Below are 9,205 nucleotides of genomic sequence, written 5' to 3' on the forward strand. Positions count from 1 at the left end.
CAGGACCATGACACAAATCTCCAGAACTTTTTACGCACTGCATCTCGCCTGAATTTGACCTACAACAGGGAGAAGTGTGTATTCCGTATGCGCCGGTTAGCCATCCTGGGATACGTGGTGGAAAATGGGGTCATTGGCCCTGATCCAGACCGTATGCGCCCCCTTGCTGAACTCCCCTTGCCCGCTAGCGCAAAAGCACTGAGAAGATGCCTAGGCTTCTTCTCCTATTATGCGCAGTGGGTCCCCAACTACGCGGACAAAGCCCGTCCGCTTATTAAGTCCACGACTTTTCCACTCACGCCAGAGGCCCAATTGGCCTTCAAGGAATTGAAACACGACATCTCGAAAGCCACGATGCATGCGGTAGACGAATCCATCCCTTTTCAGGTGGAAAGCGATGCATCTGATTTCGCCCTGGCCGCCACACTTAACCAGGCGGGCAGGCCCGTCGCGTTTTTTTCCCGCACCCTCCAAGGCCCCGAAATTCGGCATTCAGCGGTGGAAAAGGAGGCCCAGGCCATTGTGGAGGCCGTCAGACACTGGCGCCATTACCTGGCGGGAAAGCGGTTCACCCTGATCACGGACCAGCGCTCCGTGGCGTTCATGTTCAACAACACGCAGAGGGGCAAGATCAAGAATGATAAGATCTTGCGGTGGAGAATTGAACTCTCCACCTATAACTACGATATCATGTATCGTCCAGGGAAACTCAATGAGCCCTCGGATGCCCTCTCGCGCGGAACATGCGCTACTACGCAGGAGGATCGCTTGAACGCCCTCCATAATGACCTGTGCCATTCTGGGGTCACTCAGCTCTACCACTTTATCAAAGCCCGCAACCTGCCTTCCTCGGTGGAGGACGTCAGGTCGGTGACAAGGAGCTGTCGGATTTGCGCGGAATGCAAACCACACTTTTACCGACCTGACCGGGCACATTTGGTCAAGGCCACTCGCCCCTTCGAGAGGCTGAGTGTGGATTTTAAGGGCCCCCTTCCCTCAACAGATCGGAACGTGTACTTTCTGAACATAATAGATGAGTACTCCCGGTTCCCGTTTGTTGTCCCCTGTGCGGACACGTCGACTGCCACGGTGATAAAGGCATGCCGTGATCTTTTTACCCTGTTCGGGTACCCCAGCTATATCCATAGCGACAGGGGCTCGTCGTTCATGAGTAATGACTTGAGGCAATTCCTGCTCTCATACGGGATTGCCTCCAGTAGGACCACGAGTTACAACCCTAGGGGTAATGGACAGGTGAAAAGAGAGAATGCTACAGTCTGGAAGGCTGTCCTATTGGCGCTGAAGTCCAAAGGCCTTCCAGTCTCCCGTTGGCAGGAGGTCCTCCCTGATGCGCTTCACTCCATTCGCTCCCTCCTGTGTACGGCAACCAATGCTACTCCTCACAAGAGGATGTTCTCATTCCCTCGGAAGTCGTCCTCGGGGATATCTTTACCAGCCTGGTTGACGTACCCAGGACCCGTCCTTCTGCGGCGACATGTAAGGGCCCGCAAGTCCGACCCCTTGGTCGAACAGGTCCACCTCCTCCACGCCAACCCTCAGCATGCCTATGTGGCATATCCTGACGGGCGAGAGGACACAGTCTCGATCCGAGACCTGGCGCCCGCAGGGGACGTAGCAACTCCTGTCGCTCCCATACCCCCAGTGACGAATCCCTTATCCCTTATTTCTCCCCCGGACGTGGCACGGACAGCACCGGGACCAGTGCTTAACAGTTTTACTCCAATGCACAGCTTGCCTGAGCCCCGAAGATCGGCGCCATCGCAGAATGTATCGGTATCCCCTGCACTACCGTTTCATCAGGGTCAACCGGCCTGTGAGTCCGTGGGAGAACAGCTGGACGCTGTTTTAGGGAGAACGCCACCGCAAGCACCTGCTCCGGTATCACCGCCGGTATTGAGGAGGTCACAACGACGGTGCGGTCCTCCAGACCGTCTGAACTTATAATCTGTTGACATTTTAGTGTTTTCATACCCCGCCGGCCTTTCTTCTCAAAGGAGGGATGAATGTGGTGAACCATCGTTGGTTCCCACTGTGGGATTGTTCTAATGTTGTTGTTGGGCTAGGGTGGGATTGATACACCTGTGGTTGTTACTGTTGTGGCACATCCCAGTCGGGCTCCGCCTCCTGGGAGAGGTATAAGACCCCCTGCTCGGGCGGGACCTCTTCAGTCTGGGATAGTGTGTTAAAGTTCTGTTAGTTCCATTGTTAGTTAATAAAAGCCTTCTTTTACCGAAGCTTCGTGCCTCGTGTCCAATTGATGCGCATCAGTTAGCTGCATTGGCCGTGCTAAATTCCCCCTCAGTGTACCCAAACAGGTGCCGGAGTGTGGCGACTAGAGGATTCTCACAGTAACTTCATGTGAGTGTTAATGTAAGCATACTTGTGACACTGAAACAGAAACTTTAGGATTAGGGATGGGCAATACATACTGGCCTCGTCAATGATGCCACATTCTGTGAATGAATGAACAGTAATTGTATTTTGGGCATTCTTGTGACAGGAGAATTTGCAGCACAGAAACAGACCAGTTGGCCTGCGACAAAGATTATGCTTCACATGAGCCTCATCTCAGTCTAACAGCATAACCTTCCATTCCTTTCTCCCTCATGAACCGACTTGCAACACCTTCAATGTATCTGTGTTACTCACCTCAATCAAACCTGTTTCCACGTTCCAAACTCCCACCACACACTGAGTAAAGAAATTTAATCTAAATAGTACTTCCCCAGGGCAGCACTGCTGCCCCTGACAGGCATTTCCTGACAAAGCTATGGAAGATATTTCCTGTCAGAAAGAGTTGAGCAGTGCAATATTATTTCTATTTTGCATCCTTTGGAGACCAAAAGAATTGTTACGATTACGAAGGGAATTGGTGTAAGTGCAATGCACTGTATGTGTGTCAACTTTTTGTTTGATAATCGTTAATCGTTCCTGTGAAGCGCCTTGAAGCATTTCACTATATTAAGCATACTGTGGCTAGGATTTGTTCAGGTCAACGGGGGTCCTACACACTGGTTGGAGAACCGGCGAGGAACATCCATTAGTTCGGTGAGGGAGGCCCAACGGAATCCTGAACTGACTGTCATCAGGCTTTCCCCTTGGCTGTGTGTTCACAATCGCTACCGATGTTCCCTCTAAGCTGCGTGGTCAACTCTTAAGGTTTCTGTGCAGGCGACACACCAGCCAGCCCTTTTAGCTTACTGTGCATGAACTGAAGCGCAGAATAAGTTAAAGGGCTTGTTGGCAAAAGAAAATTAATTGGCACACTGATCATTAATGAAAGTTGCCATTGTCCCAAATGACCATAGGCTGCTCTCCCCTTTGAGGGGGAGAGCTGGCTGGTGGTGATTTAACCTGAGGATCACCACACCTCAGGCGAGGGGCAAGGCTCAGGAACTGAACCTGTGCTGATGGCGTTGCTCTGCGTCACGAACCAACCATCCAGCCAACCGACCTCCCTGATCATTAATGGTAAGTGTATGATAGTCAATACATTTTGCACGGAAAGATTAAAAGCATTTTTTTAAACAATGCATTTCCGATATATGAAATGTGGGAAAAAAATGTATTGTTTAGAAATACTGGTCATAAATGTTGCTACTTGAGTATCTTTCTGTAAGAGCTGGGCACAGGCACAATGGGCCAAATGGTCTCCCCCTGCGCTGGAACATTCTATGAAATACAGCAGTTTAAGATAATTTCAAGTATTCAGAATAAATTGGTACTTTTGTTTTGAAGAATGTAAAAGACGTTGCTTATAAGTTTATTGTAACTTTGAGTTCTGGGAGTTGTTTCTGGGAAACACAGACACTGGGAGTAATTTTACTTTTGGTCAAAAGTGTAAAATGGGTAATATTGTTTCAGCTATCAGTTATACATCTTTCCCTATCTCTGTTTCCTCGCACTTCATTCGGGAGAGATAATCGTGGGTGAGCAATCCTAAATTGCCAGTTTTACACCAATCACACACGATTAAAGTGTGTCGGAGAAAGGGCTTACTTATGGAGTGATCTCTTAGCAGTAAATTTTATCCATGTAATAAAATGTATCCTGCAGTTAGCAGTTTCTCATGTATTCAGTGCAAAAATAAAATGTTTACGTCCACATATCTTATTCTGTTTATTTGTTTACAGGAGTTCATAAATTTTTGTAAAGTATGTTGTGGGAAAAGAATCCATGATAAACTATGATTGCACTAATCACTAATGAATGTTCCTGATGTTGGATGTACCCAAGTCAGAACACAGGCTTGAAGGAAACACTATAAATTAGAAGCGATTTTTCATGAATTTTCACACTAATGTCCAAGAGCTCCAATAATTGTGATAATAATTCTAAATCTATGGATGTTAATACCAAAAAATACCAGTTTCTAGTGATATCTGCCTTCATCACCTTGCTATTCATTACCAGGAACATCACATGAAGAGCCCTCCACGGTTTCTGTGAAAATCCTGACCAATGTCTTCAAAAACCTGAGTCAAACACCGAATGCTAACAGTGTGGCCTATAAAAAGCCTCCTTATCTCACCAACTTTATTGCGACAATATTAAAATAATCAACGAGAAATAAACCCGAATAGAAAAAAGACATTTGCGTTCATGTAGCACCTTTCACAGCCTCAGGACATTCCAAAGCATCTTACATTCAGCAAAAGTACTTCTGAAGCGTAGTCAGTGTTGTCATGAAGGAAACAGGACAGCTAATTTGCCCACAACAAGCTCCCACAAATAGCAGTGTGATAATGAGCAGATGTTTTTAGGAGCTGGTTGAGAGATAAATATCAGATACCAGGGAGAACTCTCTCTTCTCGGTAGCACAGTGGTTAGCAGTGCTGCTTCACAGCTCCAGGGACCTGGGTTCGATTCCCGGCTTGGGTCACTGTCTGTGTGGAGTTTGGACATTCTCCTCGTATCTGCATGGGTTTCCTCCGGGTGCTCCGGTTTCCTCCCACAGTCCAAAGATGTGCGGATTAGGTTGATTGGCCATGCTAAAAATTGCCCTTAGTGTCCTGAGATGCGTAGGTTAGAGGGTTTAGTGGGTAAATATGTAGGGATATGGGGGTAGGGCCTGGGTGGGATTGTGGTCGGTGCAGACTCGATGGGCCGAATGGCCTCTTTCTGTACTGTAGGGTTTCTATGATTCTTCTTTGAAGATCTTATACATTCACCCGAGAGAGTAAACAGGGCTTCGGTTTCATGTTTCATCTGAAATACAGCACCTCAGGCACTGTGTTCAAGTTTCTACAGTGAAGCTTGAAACCACAACCTTCTAACTCAGAGGAGAGAGTGCTGCCCACTCAGCTATAGCTGATACCTGTCTGCTGGCGATACAGACAGAAATGTTTAAATGTAAAAAAGAGAAACTCCTGGAAAAGCTCAGCAGGTCTGGCAGCATCTGTGGAGAGAAAAACCAAGTCTTTTTTGGAAAACTTATGTTACCAGCATTTTTTCATAGAATCCTTACAGTGCAGAAGGAGGCTGTTTGGCTCATCAAGTCTGCGTTGACCACAATCCCATCCAAGCCCTATCCCTGTAATCTTACTTATTTACCCTGCTAGTCCCCCTAACACTAAGGGACAACTTAGCATGGCCAATCCACCTAACCTGCGCATCTTTGGACTGTGGGAGGAAACCGGAGCACCCGGAGGAAACCCACACAGACAGGGGGAGAATGTGCAAACTCCACACAGTCAATGACCCAAGGCTATGCAAACCACTGGACCAACCCATCTGTTTTACTTCATTTCTCTAGCACCCGCAGTATTTTGCATTTAGTTTTGTTTTAATATTTAATTGCGTGTTTCAACACAGTTGTAAAGAATGTGCTTTACAGAAAGTGGGCCTTAGATAGGCTGCTGCAATGCAGACTGTTGTGGAGGGAAATTCCTGCGGCCAGTGCCGTGTGGGCTAGTGCCAGATGGAGACTTTGAATCTGTCTCTGGAAATTCTGATGTGTGCATGCCAAGTAATGGTGTTAATAGTCAGGGAACAGCAATGTGATGTAGTAAAAACAGAAGCTGCAGGAAGAACTCTGCAAGTCACGCAGCCTCTGTGGACAGAAGTATAAAGTTGATGTTCAGATCAATGGCCTTTTATTAGAATATTGTGTAGCTTTGGAAGGAAGCCCCATCTCTTCCCCCAACCCCCCACCCGCACTCTCAACGCTCTGTACTTCCCTATGGAGTAAATTAGGTGCACAGAGGCACAGTGGTTAGTACTGCAGCCTCACAGTGCCAGGGACCCGAGCTCGATTCCCAGCTTGTGTCACTGTGTGGAGTCTGCACGTTCTCCCCGTGTCTGCGTGGGTTTCCTCCGGGTGCTCCAGTTTCCTCCCACAGTCCGAAAGACGTGCTGGTTAGGTGCATCGGCCGTGTTAAATTCTCCCTCAGTGTACTCGAACAGGCGCTGGAGTGTGACAACTCGGGAGTTTTCACAGTAACTTCATTGCGGTGTTAATGTTAGCCTACTTGTGACACTAGTAAATAAACTTTAAACTTTACTCTGAGGATTAATATAATCAGAAAAGGAGTCTTAGGCTGGGTCCACTGAGAGTTTATCCCTTCAATTTTCTCCCGCCCTCGTGTAATGGTGTCGATTCATGTCAGAAATATAGCAGCACTTGGCAGTGCGGAAGTTTCCAACATGTGGAGGCCACAATTCCAGCCAAGCCCTTGAAGGTGCTAACTCACGTTGGAGTACAGTTCCACCAGTGCCAGTCGCCCTTTGACATTTCCCACCCTCACCAGCGGCCTTTCTCCAAAGATTGGCTGGCCAATTTTTTTAAAGCCGATTGTTAGTGTCCCAGCTGAAATCAACTGACTGATCGTAAACCTGGAACCTTCCCGATGTGTGCCTGACTCAGTACCACAATAGATGATACAAATCCCGTCCGATGAGCAGGAACCTAATCTCAGTGATGGTGAAACAATTTGAAGATCCAAATTCACTCAGCATGTTGTTGAATAAAATTATGTTTGTGCCAAATGAATTACTCAGCACTTAAAGCTGTCATCCATTATTTATTGTTCAAGTGATGTCTGAAAGACGTATTGGAAACCTACACTGTCAGTTACTGACTCTTAATCACTGTCTGAACATTAACAGAAGAACTAGTTAGATATTTTAAAATAAATACGTTGTAAAAAATGTCAATTCTGGTTCAGCTACCAGAAATAATCAAGATTACAATTCTACTTTGTAATGTATTGCCAGGATTGCCAAGTGTTGCAGCGTAATGGGCAGCACCATTGCCTCTGACATAGAAGCTCTGGGTTCAGGTCCACTCCAGGACTTGATGGTCACAAAATGCGTGTTCATAATGTGATTATCAACCCGTAAATCCTTCCAACATGCCTCTGGCTGGCAGTAAGAGTGGAAGAGTCTCTTGGCCAGCCAGAGCCTGCAGACGGGAACAGGAAGCCACTGCAGTCCCTGGCCAAGCATAACTATGGCTGATCACCAATGCCCTCTTAGGCCATGGTAGCTGAAGGCAGACAGAATGCACTGTCACCACACGCCAGCAGATTGACAAGCAGAAGAATGTGAGACAATACGGAACCAATATTAACTCATCAGGGTCACACGAGAGAGAGGACTCCAACCTCATTTATATCTCATGAGTTGATCAATCCACAAGAATAAAGTGCCCTTAGGTGCATACTGGATGGGCCAAAGGAACCTCTTCTGCACTGTATGATTCTAAAGCTTATCTTGAAAACATTATAAAACAGCTGATCAAATTTTATCCAAGTAGCTAGAAGCAATATTTTCTGGAGCTCTTAGGGGGACCCCCCCACCCTCCAAATGCACAAAGAATACTTGGTGTGTCTTCAAAATAATTGTATCCCCTTTGGAGTGGGATGGGGGTTATTGAGGGAGTGGCAGTGGGGAGTGCTGTGAGGGGATGGGCAGTATTGCAGGGTGGGCTTGGGAGGGGGCTTGCTGCAGTGGGTGGATTGTTAGGAGGTGGGGCATTCTGAAGAGGGAGGGAGGGATGGGTAGTGAGGGTGACCGTGGGGTTGAGAGGGTGAGGGCAGGGTGATGAGGGTGAGAGCGGGGTGGTGAGGGTGACTGCGGGGTGGTGAGGGTGGGTGAGTGTGGAGTAGTGAGTATGGAGTTGTGAGGGTGACTGTGGGTAATGAGGGTGAGTGTGGGATGGTGAGGGTGTGAGGGGAGGTGAGAGTGGCTATGGGTAGTGAGGGTATGTGTGGAGTTGTGAGGGTGACGATGGAGTTGTGAGGGTGAGTGTGGGCAGTGAGGGTGAGTGTGGGCAGTGAGGGCGAGTGTGGGCAGTGAGGGCGAGTGTGGGCAGTGAGGGCGAGTGTGGGCAGTGAGGGTGAGTGTGGGCAGTGAGGGTGTGGGTAGTAAGGGTGAATGTGGGTAGGTGCGGGTAGTGAGCGTGAGTGTGGGTGGTGAGGGCGAGTGAAGGTAGTGAGGGTGAGTGTGGGTTGTGAGGGTGAGTGTGGAGTTGTGAGGGTGAGTGTGGGTAGTGAAGGTGAGTGTGGGTAGTGAGGGTGAGTGTGGGTAGTGAGGGTGAGTGTGGGCAGTGAGGGTGTGTGGGTAGAGAGGGAGTGTGGATGGTGAGGGTGAGTGTGGGTGGTGTGGGTGTGTGGGTGGTGAGGGTGTGTGGGTGGTGAGGGTGAGTGTGGGTGGTGAGGGTGAGTGTGGGTGGTGAGGGCGAGTGTGGGTGGTGAGGGTGTGTGTGGGGGGTGAGGGTGTGTGTGGGGGGTGGGGGTGAGTGTGGGGGGTGAGGGTGAGTGTGGGGGGTGAGGGTGTGTGGGGGTTGAGGGTGAGTGTGGGGGGAGGGTGAGTGTGGGTGGTGAGGGTGAGTGTGGGTGGTGAGTGTGGGGGGTGAGGGTGAGTGTGGGGGGGGTGAGGGTGAGTGTGGGGGGGTGAGGGTGAGTGTGGGGGGTGAGGGTGAGTGTGGGGGGGGGGGAGTGTGGGGGGGGGGTGAGTGTGGGGGGGGGGGTGAGTGTGGGGGGGGGGTGAGTGTGGGGGGGGGGTGAGTGTGGGGGGAGGGTGAGTGTGGGGGGGGGGTGAGTGTGGGGGGGGGGGGTGAGTGTGGGGGGGGGGTGAGTGTGGGGGGGGGGGTGAGGGTGAGTGTGTGGGGGGGGGGGGGGTGAGGGTGAGTGTGGGGGGGGGGGGTAAAATAAGAAACCGTGCTGCTCCAGTAGCGGTGGAT

This window comes from Mustelus asterias, chromosome 7 (genome assembly GCF_964213995.1).
Source record: "Mustelus asterias chromosome 7, sMusAst1.hap1.1, whole genome shotgun sequence".
Classification (NCBI taxonomy): domain Eukaryota; kingdom Metazoa; phylum Chordata; class Chondrichthyes; order Carcharhiniformes; family Triakidae; genus Mustelus; species Mustelus asterias.